General features: G+C 43.9%; 1 protein-coding gene and 1 pseudogene across 2 annotated transcripts in view; both read right to left on the minus strand.

Annotated features, from left to right (window-relative positions):
- SLC39A11 (solute carrier family 39 member 11) overlaps window positions 1-15423 on the minus strand; it is a 2411801-nt gene that overhangs the window by 2327879 nt on the left and 68499 nt on the right. The window lies entirely within an intron of this gene.
- LOC147702362 (eukaryotic initiation factor 4A-I pseudogene) lies at window positions 5270-6593 on the minus strand (annotated as a pseudogene).

Below are 15423 nucleotides of genomic sequence, written 5' to 3' on the forward strand. Positions count from 1 at the left end.
TATGGTAAATATATGGATCTATTGGCGCAGAGGCTCTTGAAGGTATACAAGGAGGCCAAGGAAGCAGGCCGCTTGCCCCAATCAATGAGAGAGGTGCTGGTGATACCGTTGTTGAAGCCAGGGAGGGAAAGTAGCAGCACGGCTTCGTATAGGCCGTTGTCCATGTTGACGACTGATTACAAAATTCTTAGTAGTATACTGGCGGCCCGATTACTGCCATATATGACCTTGTTGGTCCACAAAAATCAGTCGGGTTTTATCCCTACGCGCAATACCACTTCGAACATTCGAAGACTCATACGTCTTATAAGCAATGACAACTCCGAAGCACAAATGCCATTGATCCTGTCCGTAAAAAAAGAGAAAGCTTTTGATAGCTTGGAATGGGACTACTTATATAATGTTTTGAAGTGCTTCGGGCTTGGAGAAGAGTATATACGATGGACGAGAGTCTTATACACCTCGGCGGTGGTGAGGGTACGAGTGAGGAAGCTGATATCGCGCCAATACCCGGTAACACGCGGGACGAGACAAGGATGCTCATTGTCCCCCCTCCTGTTTGTCCTCGCTATAGAACCTCTAGCTAGAGAGATCAGGACGGGGAGACACTATAGAGGGCTGGACGGCAGGGATGGGCGACACCTTATATCCCTATATGCGGACGACCTATTACTATTTCTCGAGAATACGGAGGCGGCCTTGACTTGGGTGGAAAGACTACTTCAACGCTTTGGAGAGCTCTCAGGCCTAAAAGTTAATTGGTCCAAGACGTGTATGTTTCCTGTGCGACAGGGGGAGGTTAGGCCCGATAGACACCCGTTGATAAAATGGGAACCCACCTGTTTGAAATACCTCGGGGTATATATATATACACCACACACCAATGGACATGTTGAAGGCAATGTGGGTCATTGTATATGGGCACTGAAGGGCAGTATGGCCTTTTGGGCGACTCTGCCACTAGCACGGATGGGCCGAATTTCCCTTTTAAAAATAGTAGCATTGCCGCGACTTTAGTACTATTTTCGTACACTACCTGTATGGATACCCGGCTCTCTTTTTAAATCGTTAAAATCGCAGATATCCTCATATCTTTGGGGCGCAGGGAGATGCAGGGTCGCCCAGAATAAGCTCCTTCGACCGAAAGAGGAGGGCGGACTTGCAGTCCCGGATTTCGGACTCTACTATTTGGCAGCTCAGTTGCAGCTCTTTAAACAGGAAGTAGCGAGAGTGTTTAGAGGCCCAGAGCTGGAGACACACCGCGCCATGTCTTGGCTTACATTACACTACAACAGAAGCTAGACTTGCGGGACCTTACCATGGAGGAACATACGTTCCGCCTTTGCTGGAACAGATCACAACGCCTGGCGGGAGTGCGTCACCCGTACGCGCCGGAAATACCTATCGGAATGGTGACTGCGTTACCGCATGGTGGGGACTGGTCGCAGCTGCAGGCCTGGGAAGAGGCGGGACTGCACATTGTAGGAGATTTGTACGAGGACGGGGCGCTGCTGCCTTACCAGATGCTCCAGGAAAGGTTCGACCTACCGAGGGGGGGATTCTTATTGCATGCCGCGATCACTAGAGCCATGCAGGCGCACTGGAAGGAGGGATTACTGGAACCCACATAGTCTATGGCATGCCAATATGCCATGATGGCGGCAGGTACATACAAAGCGGTCACATGTCTCTATGCTAGAATGCTCCGAGAAAACTTGCCACCTTTGACCGGGTTGAAACACAAGTGGGAAGCAGATATAGGAAAGGAGATCCCAGAGACGGCTTGGGAGCAGATAATGCGACGATCCCGTACGAGCACTAGGAACGCGAGCTTCCAACTAGTGCACTTTTTCATACTGCACAGAGCGTATTTAACACCAGGGAAAATTCGTAAGTATTTTGGAGTGAATGAGGCAGCGTGCCCTAGGTGCACTAGAGAGGGGGTCGAACTAGACCACATGCTGTGGACTTGTCCAATGCTGGGAGACTACTGGAAGGCGATAGGAGACACGCTGAACGAGGTGACGGTAAGACAGTTGCAGTTTGACATGGCTATCAGTGTCCTAAATTGGTTCCCACACACCCCCAAACACAAAAATACCAGCAAATTTATTGACATGGGCCAATTAGCTAAGCGCAAAATTACTCGACATTGGAAGGCGAGGGCTGGTCCTTCGTACAGACGATGGATGAATGAATTCCTGAAATGGGCTGCCTGTGAAAGCTCCCTTAGATATCAGATGGCTCGTAGGCGTCAGGACGACAAAGCATTGGACGCAGCGACGGCGTGGGAGGTGTTAGTACAAGCCCTAAGGGAACTAGAGACACATGACAAGGGGGAGGAGCAGGATAGTGAAAGGGAGCCCCTCCGACGCATCCAGGACGCTTCGCACTCCTAAACACTTAACGCTCCTGGCACATAGCTCTAGAAGACTGACTGAGATGGCACGCGGAAGTGGTGGGACATTGAGGAGGGTGGGTGAGAGTGGGGAGGCCCAGTCAGGAGCACTAAGGAACTGCAGATTGTGCAGCAGCACCCCCTAGTGAACACTGTAGAAAGAACCCTCAGGACACAGCATACAATATCGTAAGGTTGGCGAGGGACACTCCAGAGGAATATTTCGGAGGACTTTCCACTTGACACTGAGATAGGGGTTTTCCTGACGGGCATAGTCACCCGCCGGAGGGTTCACAAGATTGGGGGGAGAAGTGACATGGAAAGGTGTGTTAAGGCGCTTCTAGTCGCTCATGATCGTTTCTTAAGGTTGATTGCGAGATGGGGTTGTTGGGGGGGGGGGGTTTCTTGAGAGGGGTTGTTCACAAATGGAAAAGCGGACATGAGGTCTTCCTACTAGATGGCTGCGATTGACTCTTGCTTTAAGTCCTTTAATTTCTCATGGTTAACGCCGCCCGGCCTCCGGGATGTGGGCACACAGGCTGTGGGACGAGATTCTACGAGTTTGGTACGTAGTAGCCACTGGGTTTGGAACTATGGAATGTGATTACATGTAACTTTTATATTGTCTGCAATAAAAACATATTTTTTTTTTAAATGACCTTATTAAGATGACCGACCGCAGAATATCAAGCACTTCCGCCCACACACCCCTAATTTGTGCGGGGAAGTTTGTATACAACATTACTTCCTTATTTAAGGCTTCCAGGTCCAAACCATAACCAAGGACTCTAGAAAGGACACCAGTGACTGTTTTGTTTGTTGAAAATATTTTTATTGGTAGTTTATAACCATGCATGACATTGTACTGTAAATATTGAATGACATAAAAAAGTGGCGTACGGCTTACAAAGTTCTTCCCCCTTGGACATTTACTGTGTATTACAAACTATATATTGCATCTCATTTATTAAGTAAATGGCACACAGTGTATGTGGTTATAAAATTATCTTTTAATCAACTGCACACCCCCACCTACCTCGTAAGAGCTCTGATCTGTTCTAGCCCATCTATTTCTCATGATAGAAGTGTGCCTGCTCGTGTCTTTTCCCCTTATTATTCCCTGAAGCCTGCTAATTGGTGGGGAGTGCTGTGGGGTGCACTGTCAACTCCATACATGAAATGTGCCAAGGAAATCACTAATTAACAAAAAACTAAATAATGAAGAAAAAAAGAACAGCCTTGAACCGTACATGCAGGTGCTCATATGTCAGGAATAATTTGTAACAAGTGTGGTCATGTTATAGTATGCTCTCCTTGGTAAGGCAAATTGAACCTTTGTACCGATCGGGTAGACCACTGTACCCATATATTACTACATACGTAATTGTGGGGGGGGGGGGCGGAGAGTTACTGGGGGGGAGGGAGGGGTGTGAATCCCGTTTCAGCGCTAGGCGTGTCCCTATCACGTCGTCTACCGTACTTCGGACCCCAGTGACTGTTCTAGTCTTCAGGACCCTCTAATTTCATTACTCGACCAAGGTAAGCTCGCTAATGCCGAACTTTAAACCACTGCCTTTCTCTCCACCCACCCACCACCAAAACCACCCACAACTGCTTTTAACACCCACCTGCAGTCTCACTAATTACAGGAGAGGAGTTGGCCTAACGGCTAGGGCGGTCGACCTCGAATCTAGGGAACTGGGTTCGAGTCTCGCCAAAGACGCAGAACATCCTGTGATTCTAGGCAAATCACTTAATCTCCCCATGCCTAACAAAAAATGATTGTGTCTTCATGTAACGCAACTGGTGCTATGTAAAGCGCTCTGATATCCGATACCTTCAGGTCAAGTTCGCACTATATAAAACTCTGTAAAAAAAAAAAAGAGGATGGATCTGAGAGTAACGAAATTGCCCTCCCATCTCACCATCTTCTTCTTCCACCACAGTAGAAATCTTCAGCCATGGAGAGGTTTTGCATCTGAGAAGGTACCTTTAAACCAATATATCCCATCACTGCTTCATAAATATATAATGCGATTGTTTTGTCTTTTAATTCTCATAGCCCTTCAAAAAATGGTGGGAATTTCTTTAGAACAGGATGTTATGTTGAACTGTGACAAGTTATTGCTAATAAACCCCTAATTTGAACAGTAGCATTACTCAATAAACAAGGAATAGGAAATTCACCTTTGAGACTATTTATTTCTTCCATGCTAGATATGTTTCCATATAGAAAAGTTCGGTCCATTTTTCGAGGATGTTTGGCTCCCCGCTGGAAAACACGGACATTGATGGTGTTAGTAGTGGCTTTTTTGCATTTTTTGTGATACTCATGATGCACATCAAATTACAAGTTGCTCCACTATTAAAGACAAAGGGAACTTTTGGAGACCTATCCATTATGTCAACAGGTTTTCTCGATATTTTCTTTTAAGTTAATTTGCTTAAACTTGGTTTCATCATGCATTATGTCCATCAGTTCTGACTGTTCAGATTTATCAATATAGTAATTTTCAAGTCTTTCAATTTATCTTACATTTAAACATTTCCCTATGTTGGTTTGTTCCACCCTTTGCTGTTTTCTTTCCTAGCACGTTTGAATCTGCATACACTTGAAAAATGATTTAGCATTCCACATTCTCTGGATCTGCATTCTACATCAGCAAGACAACTTTTTCTCTTTGTGTTGAGGTTTTAAGAGTATTTTCTAGTAATTTGTCAAATGTGCTCCATTGTTTTCATTTTTTCTTGCTCTATGTTGTTAACACTTTTTTTTGCTTGAAAGACAGTTCAAGCCATTTGTAGTAGTATCTGCAAATCAGTTCCAACAATTTCTTTTTTTTTTTTTGCCTTTCGAAATATTTATTCAAATCAAAAGAACAAAAATTTACTCCAAATAGCCCCAACATGAACAAGGCATGCTAGAAAGACTTCCGGGTTCTTTTCCTCCTCTCCTTTGCTCGGTGGTCCAGCATGCAAGCCCTCCTCGCAGAGGAGGCTTAAATCAGATCGTCCATGTTCATGGGCATCTCCCCAATGGCGGTGTTGTAGAAAGTCTCAGGGTTCGCTTGTTCTCTTCTGTCACCATGTTGATGGCCACACCTTTCCTACCGAAGCGCCCACCTCGTCCGATTCGGTGAATGTATTTCCCCCGGTTCGTTGGCAGGTCATAGTTGATGACCAAGGAGACTTGCTGCATGTCAATGCCTCTGGCCAACAAATCTGTAGTGATGAGCACTCGACTGGAGCCGGATGGGAATTCACGCATAATTACGTCTCGCTTTTTTTGGTCCATATCTCCATGCAGAGCGGAGACTGTGAAGTCACTAGTGTGCATCTTCTCAGTCAGCAAGTCCACCTTCCTTTGTGTGTTGATGAAGATGCCAGCTTGGGTGATTGTCAATGTTTTGTAAAGATCACACAAGGTGTCCAATTTCCACTCCTCTCGCTCCACATTGACATAGAACTGTCGGATACCCTCAAGGGTCAGCTCCTCCTTTTTCATCATGATACGGATGGGGTCTCGCATGAACTTTTTGGTCACCTCCAAGACGTCGTCGGGCATGGTGGCAGACAAGAGCACTACCTGCGAGTTGCTGCTCAGCTTCTGAAAGATGTCATAGAACTGGTCCTTAAACCCACGACTCAACATCTCATCCGCTTCGTCGAGCACAAACATCTTGATGCATTTGGGGGGTAGGTATAGTGAATTAATCATGTCAAACACGCGCCCAGGGGTGCATAAAATAATGTGGGGGGCTTCCGACTGCAGCTTCTGCACTTCAGCCCTCACGTTGGTGCCCCCGATACAGGCGTGGCAGGAAGCCCCCATGTAGTCTCCTAGAGCCATTACCACTTTTTAGATCTGTTGGGCCAACTCGCGGGTAGGCGCCAGGACCATGGCTTGGGTAGCCTTCAGGTCCAGCTCAAACTGCGGAAGAACAGAGATGGCAAATGTGGCAGTCTTCCCAGTACCAGACTGGGCCTGTGCAATTATATCATACCCCTTGATACAAGGAAGAATGGCCCGCTGCTGGATGGCGGAAGGTTTCTCAAAACCATAGGCATAGATTCCTCGGAGAAGAGACTCCGATAAACTCATGTCATTGAAACTGTCGACAATTTCATTCCAGTTACTCTCGATGATGCCGTCCGGCTCCATGCCTTCGGATTTACTTTCTGCTTGACAAGCCATGTTAAAAATGTATCTTTCAAAATCGAAATTTATTTTTGGATTAAAAGTGTCATTGAGGCAATTCATGAGTCCTTTATATGTGTTTTTCTTGCTTTCAAAATGTTACTAATACATCCTCTGTAGCATCACCCACTAAATTGAAATGTTCAAATCTCCCTCTTTCCCATCTTTGTGCAATGGTTTGTTAGTCTGATATATCAAATGGTTAAGGCCTTAGAAAAATCATACTTAAAACATATTCTATATTTTCTTCATCAATATACACTTCTGTATCCATGTTTATTGTAGTTTCACGGCTTATTTCTTCATAACACATTTCTCTGTTTTTTATTAAAAATCGATCATTTGTTTCTTTGTTGCAATTTTATTCAAAATCTGTTTTTGGTTAATGAAAATATAGTTGTTTTTGTGGGTTATTTTACGGTTTGCCTGACTTAATGGCTAGCCCAATGTCAATCTTTGTGAGTTGCCAGACTTAAAGAAGGCCGCTGTGATTTTGTTAATCTTGTGTTATTTTGTGGCAAATTAAAAGATGGCAGTTGCTGCAGACTTTCTTCTATCTTGAGTAGTTTGCTTCTTCAAACATGCGGGAGCTCGAGACTATCAGCGGCTTTATATCCTGTGCTGAAAGGCTTACAGCGTTGTACGTTAATTTTTATTCACTTTTGCCGCGAAGCAATGATGAGAAAATGTGTAAGAGAACTAGAACATCTGTGTAGCAATATTAATCCAGCAGTACACACACTCTTACCAATCCTCATCAATATCGGCAAACCATGGGTCATTCGTCGCTCGGCACCAATTTGTAACGTCATGACTAATTACCATCACACACAACAGGATTCAGTAGAAAGAAGTGTGTACTGACACCTGCCAGTTTTCCTTTATTTTCCAAAAAATTAGTAGTTTCCTTGTAGGGGCTAAGGAGATTCTCTGGGTGTAACCCCAACAGTTTGGAAGTAACACAGCACTCTAGCTATGAAAAAACTGTGTGGGATCATAACTCGGACAAAGAACATTCTATGGCCTTGCTTTTTTGTGTGTTAATCTTAAATTTTCACTTTTGTGATTTGCTATTGTGAATTAGGTTAAACCGTTTCTAAAAACATACCGATCCGTATAAAGTCACCTTTATCAGCTTTGTTACTTTTGTCACAGCGCATACCCTCAAAGTGTCATTCTTCATGCACTTACTGCTAAACAACACTACTCTTTGAAGAGTGAAGACACCAAAAGGAATACTTGCATCACAATGAGCAGTGTAATAGTGCCCAGGACTCTGGGAGGCAATCGCTTCCTTCTGAATTGCCCAGCATCCAGTGACTGCTCGAAGAAGTGAAAAAGATACCAGACACAAAGAGAACCATTAAAATGATTTTAACACACCAGCCACCAATGCCAATCGATGCAGTAGTACAGGGTGATCCAGGAACCCTGGCTGCTTACATTTAATAGATGGCCTGTTCATACATAAAACCAGAGAAGGGCATTTGATAACTAAGGAGCCAAGGCTGTCTCCAAAATAATTATATATGTCAATAGCAGATAGAATTATCCAGAGACAAAGCATGATAAAGTGCAAGGATGTCGAAGCCAGCCTTAAGTGAGGGAGGAGTGCAGAGGTAAGTGGACAGCAACAATGTTTAAGTTTTGCTAAACTCCAAACAGTCCAAACGCACAAAACATAAGCAAAAGAATAGTGAACGTTAGTGCCTAAGCTGAAATGGATTGACCAGATGTAAGAAATTGGAGTGTTAATTGAGGGGGTGAGAACCCATCTCAAATAATAATCACAGTCCTTGTCAGGGTGAACCACAAAAGTCACTAAGTAAACCTGTGGTTAACCCTTTGGTAGCTTGGCACACAAGTAGTCAGGAATAACTTAGAGACAATGTGTAAAATATATATGCATTACCCAGCCAGTAATGTAGCTAAAACACAACACAAGAAACATCCCAAACTAATTTAACAAAATAGAGTAAACTGTAATAAATAAAATCACACCACTGTCATCTGGTTGTGCCAGACAAGGTCAAAGTCAAAAGTTCTGGCGGACTGCAAAGTATCACTGGCCAAGGACCAGGTTCGCCTCACTGGAAATATTACCTTCCGACTTAAAAACTTTACTGGAGCAAAAGTAGTTGTCGACGAGTCTTCAGCGCATCAAGTTTCAAGGTACAATTGAAGCAGGGCTCGACGATGGCACGTTGCTGAAGAGAGGGTACCGGTGCGGTCATCGGTAAGGGTGGGAAAGTACAGAGTTGGTGAAGTCCAAAGTCTGTGCCCAGAAAGGCCTCAACATGGATGGGTTGCCGCTTAGCATTGATCCTGATGGAGCCCTCTACATTCCGAAGTAGAACATTTTATGGAAGTCCGATCTCCTTCAGCAGGGCAAACCAGCAAGTTAAATCAATGGGCGATTCGAAGATAGCCCACCAGGTACCTCCAGTAAGCACCACGGAGCTGCGTTGCAAAGTGTTGCAAAAAGGGGCGTGGCCTCTGAACACCTCTATGCAACACAGCTCTCTGGTGCATTCTGGAGGTACCTGGTGGGCTAGTTGGCCTCCAGGGACCCTCAGGCTTGAAGAGGAATTAATTCCCCAACTTTAAACGCACCAAAGGGCGTGTTTGCAGACATGTCACCTCAGGCCCGCCCCCTTTCTTCACCATTGTGCAAACGCACCCCCTGGCGAGTTGTAAGTTGGGGAATTAATTCCTCTTCAATACTGGAGGGTAACTGAGGACCAACTAGCCCACCAGGTACCTCCAGTATGCACCAGGGAGCTGCGTTGCAGAGAGGTGTTCAGAGGCCACACCCCTTTTTATACCTCTCTGCAACGCAGCTCTGTGGCGCTTACTGGAGGTACCTAGTGGGCTAGTTTGAGCCTAGGGACCCTCAGGATTCAAGGGGACTTAATCGCCCAACTTAAAACGGCCACATGGCGCGTTTACACAGTGGCGAAGGGAGGGAACGGGGCCTGAGGTGACATGCGCAAACACGCCCTGTGGCGCGTTTTAAGCTGGGGAAACATTTCCCCTTCAATCCGGAGGGCCCCTGGAGGCCAACTAGCCCACCAGGTGCATCCAGTAAGTGCCATTGCACTGCGTTGCAGAGAGGTGGTCCAGGCTGTACCCCTTTTAACACCTCTCTGCAACACAGCTCTGTGGTGCTACCTGGAGATACCTGGTGGGCTAGTTGGACCCAAGGAACACTCAGGATTCAAGGGGACTTTATCCCCCAAGTTAACACACCCACAGGGTGCGTTGGCACACATCACCTCAGGCCCCCCTCCCTTCACCAGTGTGCAAACGCGTCCTGTGGTGCTTTTTAAGAGGTAGTTTTAATCCCCCTGCCCCCTGCCCTGTTATGTACTAGGGGCTTACAGACGAGGCCATGATAATCACAGGGGTACCCCGGCGCATAGTGTTCCCTAGTGTATGTAGGTGTTTTAACTGTATTCTAAGGGGCCCATTAGGATGGCGGGCAGATTGACCCTGCCAGGAGCAGGGGCAATCTGCCCGCCATCTGCACCTAAATTCCCCCGCCATATTAGGATGGCCGCGGGACCGCCGCCTCTCCACCCCGGTCACCTTGCGGCTGGGGCGGAAAAGGTTTAATATGGTGGCGGTGTCTATGAGATGATATGATGGGCTTGTTTAGATGCCTCTTCACTGCGGGCCCCCAGAGTGAAGGAGAGGTGGGGGGTGCACACGGGGGTACCTGTGGTACCCACCTGCATTTGCATAAACAAAGCGGCAGGCATCGCGCGGTGCCTGCCGCTTTGTCTATGCAAATGCATTGATGCATTTTTAGCATTGTGGCGGGCGGTGCTGAGAGCACCGCCCGCCACAATGCTAAAAATGCAGTATGTGCCCGCCACTATGGCGGGCACATCCTAATGCTCTCCACGGGACCCCCGCCCTTATGGCGGGTGGTCCCAAACCCCAGTAGGATGACGGGCGGACAAAGTCCGCCCATCATCCTAATAGGCCCTCATGTGTCTTTTAGCATAGCACTGGATCTGGGACTGATTAGTAAGAGTCAATTACCACCAGTACCCAGCTGAAAAAGTTGAGGGTACAGGATGATTTTGCAACAAGGCCTCTTTCTGCTCCTCTGTTTGTTCTTTCTGCACGTCTTGCTTCTTGTGGAGAAGTGTGGCTCACTGGTTAGAGGAGGCAGACCTGGAAGCAGAGGTCAGCCCAGGACCAGGGTTCAATTCCCGGCTCGGCGGGGTCTTGAGTCCTACAAATGTCCATGGACTCGACAATTCTCGCTCCGGTGCCTACTCGATTCAAGGGTTCACACTCTGCGACTCTGGGCAATAGCTTGCTTAATCTCCACAACGGCCCCTCGCGGAGGGATGCCTGGCTTTCACCTTGCGGATACCCTGCCGGGGTTATCTCACAGGGGAATACCAGGACGGGTTCCCTAAGCAAGCGCTTAGAAACCGCTCGGTGATTTGCGCTATATAAATTCCTGTACATTTACATTTACATTTACATTCCTGCACTTTTCTTCGTCTTGGAGGACTTCTGTTGCTTCTTTCTGCATTTCTTTTGCTTCTTTGTGCGTTTCTTCTTCTTTCTTCACATGTCATACCTCTGTAGGCATTGGTAGAAACTAGCATTTAAAAAACCTTTAAAATACACTGAAAAACCATAGGTTTCAGGCACGTTATAGTTAGGAATTAGCATTTTTTTTAAACGTAGAAATTCACTGAAAAAAACATAGGTTTCAGGGGCGTTATAGTTAGTTGGACACTTGTACAAAACCATTGAAATTCCACCGTTATAGTTAGTTTAGCTAACTATAACTCGTTTGCCTGCAATGCACTGCTGATGAAGTCACATATTACATCACTCATGACATGGTCAGTGACATCATTCATGACATCACTCATGACATCTCAATTGACATTACTGATGATATCACTGATGGCATCATCCTTGTGATAGAGTGGCAGACCTCCTCTCACCCTAATATAACCTTTGATACACACACTCAAAAATAGAAAATACAATTTTCAAAACAATGGACATACCAATACCACCTACAACACATCTATTTAGTAATTCCAAGATCTACACACACACATCCACTCATTCACTAACAGTCCTATACAGTCCCTCATACATGTACTCACTCGTCATATGTACTCATACACCTATACATCCAGTTACACAATGACAGTCATCCATAGAGTTACTCACACACAGTCAAACATGCAAAGTATCAAACATCCATTAAATTGCATATACAGTTATACACACACCACCACACTTACTGCTACAGAAACTTACACATACTTACTCTCTTAAGCAATCACTTATAGAAACACAGACTAACTTATAAAGGAACTCTTCCAATCTCTCACTCTCACATATACTCACTTATATACACCAATACATACATATACTAGTTTCAAACATATGTAGTTACTCATAAAGACACTATGAGACAGTCATTCACTCACTTACACACCTATACACATGCTCATCGACCCATATAGTCCTGCACCCATGCTGTCTTCAACACATACAAACAGTGAGTCACTCATTCATGCATCTATGCACTACGTAATACCCCCCACCGAACCATACAGACACTCGGACACTCATACTTCTACTCAAAAAAACAACTAATAACCTATATAGACACTCATGTAGCTACTCACCAACCCATGCAGCCACTAATACACAAAGTGAGAGACGGAAACAGATATTTATATATTTAAACATTACTCACTAACCCATGTATTCACTAAGATACCCATAATCAGACAGTTATACAATAAATTTTTCAACAAAAAAAAATCATCCATTTAGACACTTATATACCCATTTATTCTTCCATCGACCTTGAGATATACATATATAAAACATATTTAATTTTCAGAAAAAACACACATTCACTGGATGATGTCATCAGTGATGTCATATGTGACGTCATCAGCAGTGCAATGCGGGCCCGCAAGTTATACTTAGCTGAACTAACTATAACAGAGGAATTTCAATGGTTTTGTACGAGTGAAATGTCAAACTAACTATAACGCCCCTGAAACCTACGTTTTTTTCAATATATATATATATATATATATATATATATATATATATATATATATATATATTTTCGGCATAGAACGTCCGTGGCCACAGTATGCAGCAGCAAGATAGACGAGGCAAACCCGATTTCTGTGGATGTGGTAAGTTTTATTTAAGTACAATCCTCATCACCACTCCGCCATGACGCGTTTCGGTGCAAACAGCACCTTGATCACATGACCATATATATATATATATAAATTCATGCACAAACTTCCTACCTGCCGATCCTGGCAGTACACTCAGGCACAGACCTCAACAATCTCCAAGGAAGACTTCAAGAAGACTCCAAGCAACTCCAATGTTGTGAATAAAGCAGTGTAGATTTTATTCAAAAGTTATCCATAAATATGCAGGCATAGTGCCTGTCATGATGCGTTTCGCTCGCCACAAGTGAGCTTGATCACATGATGCGCCACGTAAGCAGGAAACCAAATAAATAACAAAATGTGCACTAATGGCTCTGAAAACAACATGGCCACGTAAATAACAAGCATTTGCAATGCAATAGGTCTCGCATTAGTTAAGTTTGAGCTGTAGGTATTGTAAATGACAAATTATTTATTTAGGTTTTGTTTTTTGAATTAGCAAAATAAATTGCTTTGTCATTTACAATGCAAATAGTTTTAACTTTTGCAAATGTGACACCTATAGCTTTTGTTTTTTGCGCTGGTGTACTTTGTGCTAACACGCAGATGTGCGTACTATAATCCATATAATCCATTCATGTTATCGACCTCAGAAGCATGAAAAGTGTATGTGTCTTCCATATTTGAAGGTTGAAAGCGCAGAATGCCTGCTGGCTAAAACTAAAAGGTTTGTTTTCAAAGGGGGCGCGGTGTGACAGAGACAGCATGTGTAGTCCATTGTTTTCTAAAAGTATATATAGTTGTTCCCAGCTGCAAAGGAGAGATAGGCGAGAGGCATGTGTGTGTTTTTTTTGTGTGAAATGCCTTAAATGTGTTCTGAGATATACTTGTGGCGCTTTGAATATTTTTTTTTTGATGCTGAATTTACGGGGCTCATGTTATCGACCAAAGAAGGATGAAAAGTGTATAAGTGTATGGGTCTTCCATATTTTAAGTTTGAAAGCGCAGAATGCGTGCTGTGTAAACTGAGTGTGTGTGAAGTGCCTGTGTGTGTGAGCAGCGTCTGTGTGTGTTAGCAGTGTCTGTGCGTGCGAGCAGTGACTGTGTTTGAACAGTGCCTGTGTGTAAACTGACAGTCTGAAGAAGAGTGGCACTATGTTTTGTAGTAGGGGCATGGAAGCCTTCTCATTTTAACCAAAAGGATAATCTTATAAGTATTGAAAAACAAGTGCAAATTTCTTTGAAAACCATCCCTATTTACACGTTTTCCCTGGCACCCTTGGCTGTGTGTGTGCGCAGTGACGGTGTGTGTGCGCAGTGCCGGTGTGTGTGTGATGTACTTTTTAATTTAAAAATGGCAGACGAAATTTTGTTCCTAAACGCTAACTACGTTTTTATGTTAGCGTTCTAGTCCTTTTTTAGTTTCCATTTTTTTTTTGATTGACGTTTATTTTACCCAATCTCATTGCGATATTTTGTTACGTAGCGTTGCGATTGTTGTGCGTCATCGGGGAAATTCCCAGATCTTCGAGAACAGTCGTGTGTGAAAGGTGTGTCGTGTTTCCTGTGTTGTTGCAGCGTCGTTTGACAGGTAAGTTTTAATTGTAATATTTTTATTTTGTTTTTGGGCATGTAGTATTTATTGGGTTTATATTTATTGTACGTTTATAATGTGTTTATAATGTTTTATTACCTTTGTGTATTCTGACTGTATCTGGATTTGCAGATGTACTTATTGTATAGCTAAGGAACATTTTTAATTTTTTATGTGATATGTGTTCATGTTGTTGTTACTGAATATATTGCAATGTATTTATTGTATTTGATGTACTCCCGACATTTTTTTGTAATACTGTTTTTATTGAGAATGTATGAGTTTGATCGAACGGTTGTATTATATTCACTGTCTTTCTTTCGCTTTATTCTTTCTTTGTGTTTACAATGATTTTTATTAATGAAGGGTGAGATGAATTTACGCACTATCGGTATGCAACAACCTTAATTCTTTGTTTTTCTTTGTTTGAGGTAAATTTATTTTTGTAGGTGTCGTTTATATTGATTTAGGCTATGTTAATCTGTGAAGTGTTTTGAATCCAACCTTTATGCCAAGGTTGCTCATACAAACCGGAGTGGGTCTAAAGGCATTGCTGTCCTCAAAAGTGTAAAAAATCCCTAAGCCTAAAAGCATTCAATGAGTCCTAGTAGGGAAGTGAGATTTTATAATAGAACATACATGGTTGTTGCTCGCTTTATGGCATACAAATATAAAAGTAACATTCAGGCGTGCAAATAAATGTATAGCTCACCGGTAGCTGAGCTCTGCAGTACTCTGCGGCAGCAGAGAACTGAGAGTCTGAAGAAGAGTGGCACTAAGTTTTTTAGTAGGGGCACGGAAGCTTTCTCATTCTAAACAAAAGGATACTCTTCTATGTATTGTAAAACAAGTGCAAATTTCTTTGAAAAGCATTCCTATTTATACGTTTTCCCTCGCACCCTTGGCTTTTTGTGTGCGCAGTGCCGGTGTGTGTGCGCAGTGCCGGTGTGTGTGTGAAGTGCCTGTGTGTGAGAACAGTGCCTGTGTGTGCACATTGCCTGTGTGTGTGAGCAGCCTGTGTATATGAAAGTACCGTGTGTGT

This window comes from Lissotriton vulgaris, chromosome 7 (genome assembly GCF_964263255.1).
Source record: "Lissotriton vulgaris chromosome 7, aLisVul1.2, whole genome shotgun sequence".
In the NCBI taxonomy this organism is placed as follows: Eukaryota; Metazoa; Chordata; class Amphibia; order Caudata; family Salamandridae; genus Lissotriton; species Lissotriton vulgaris.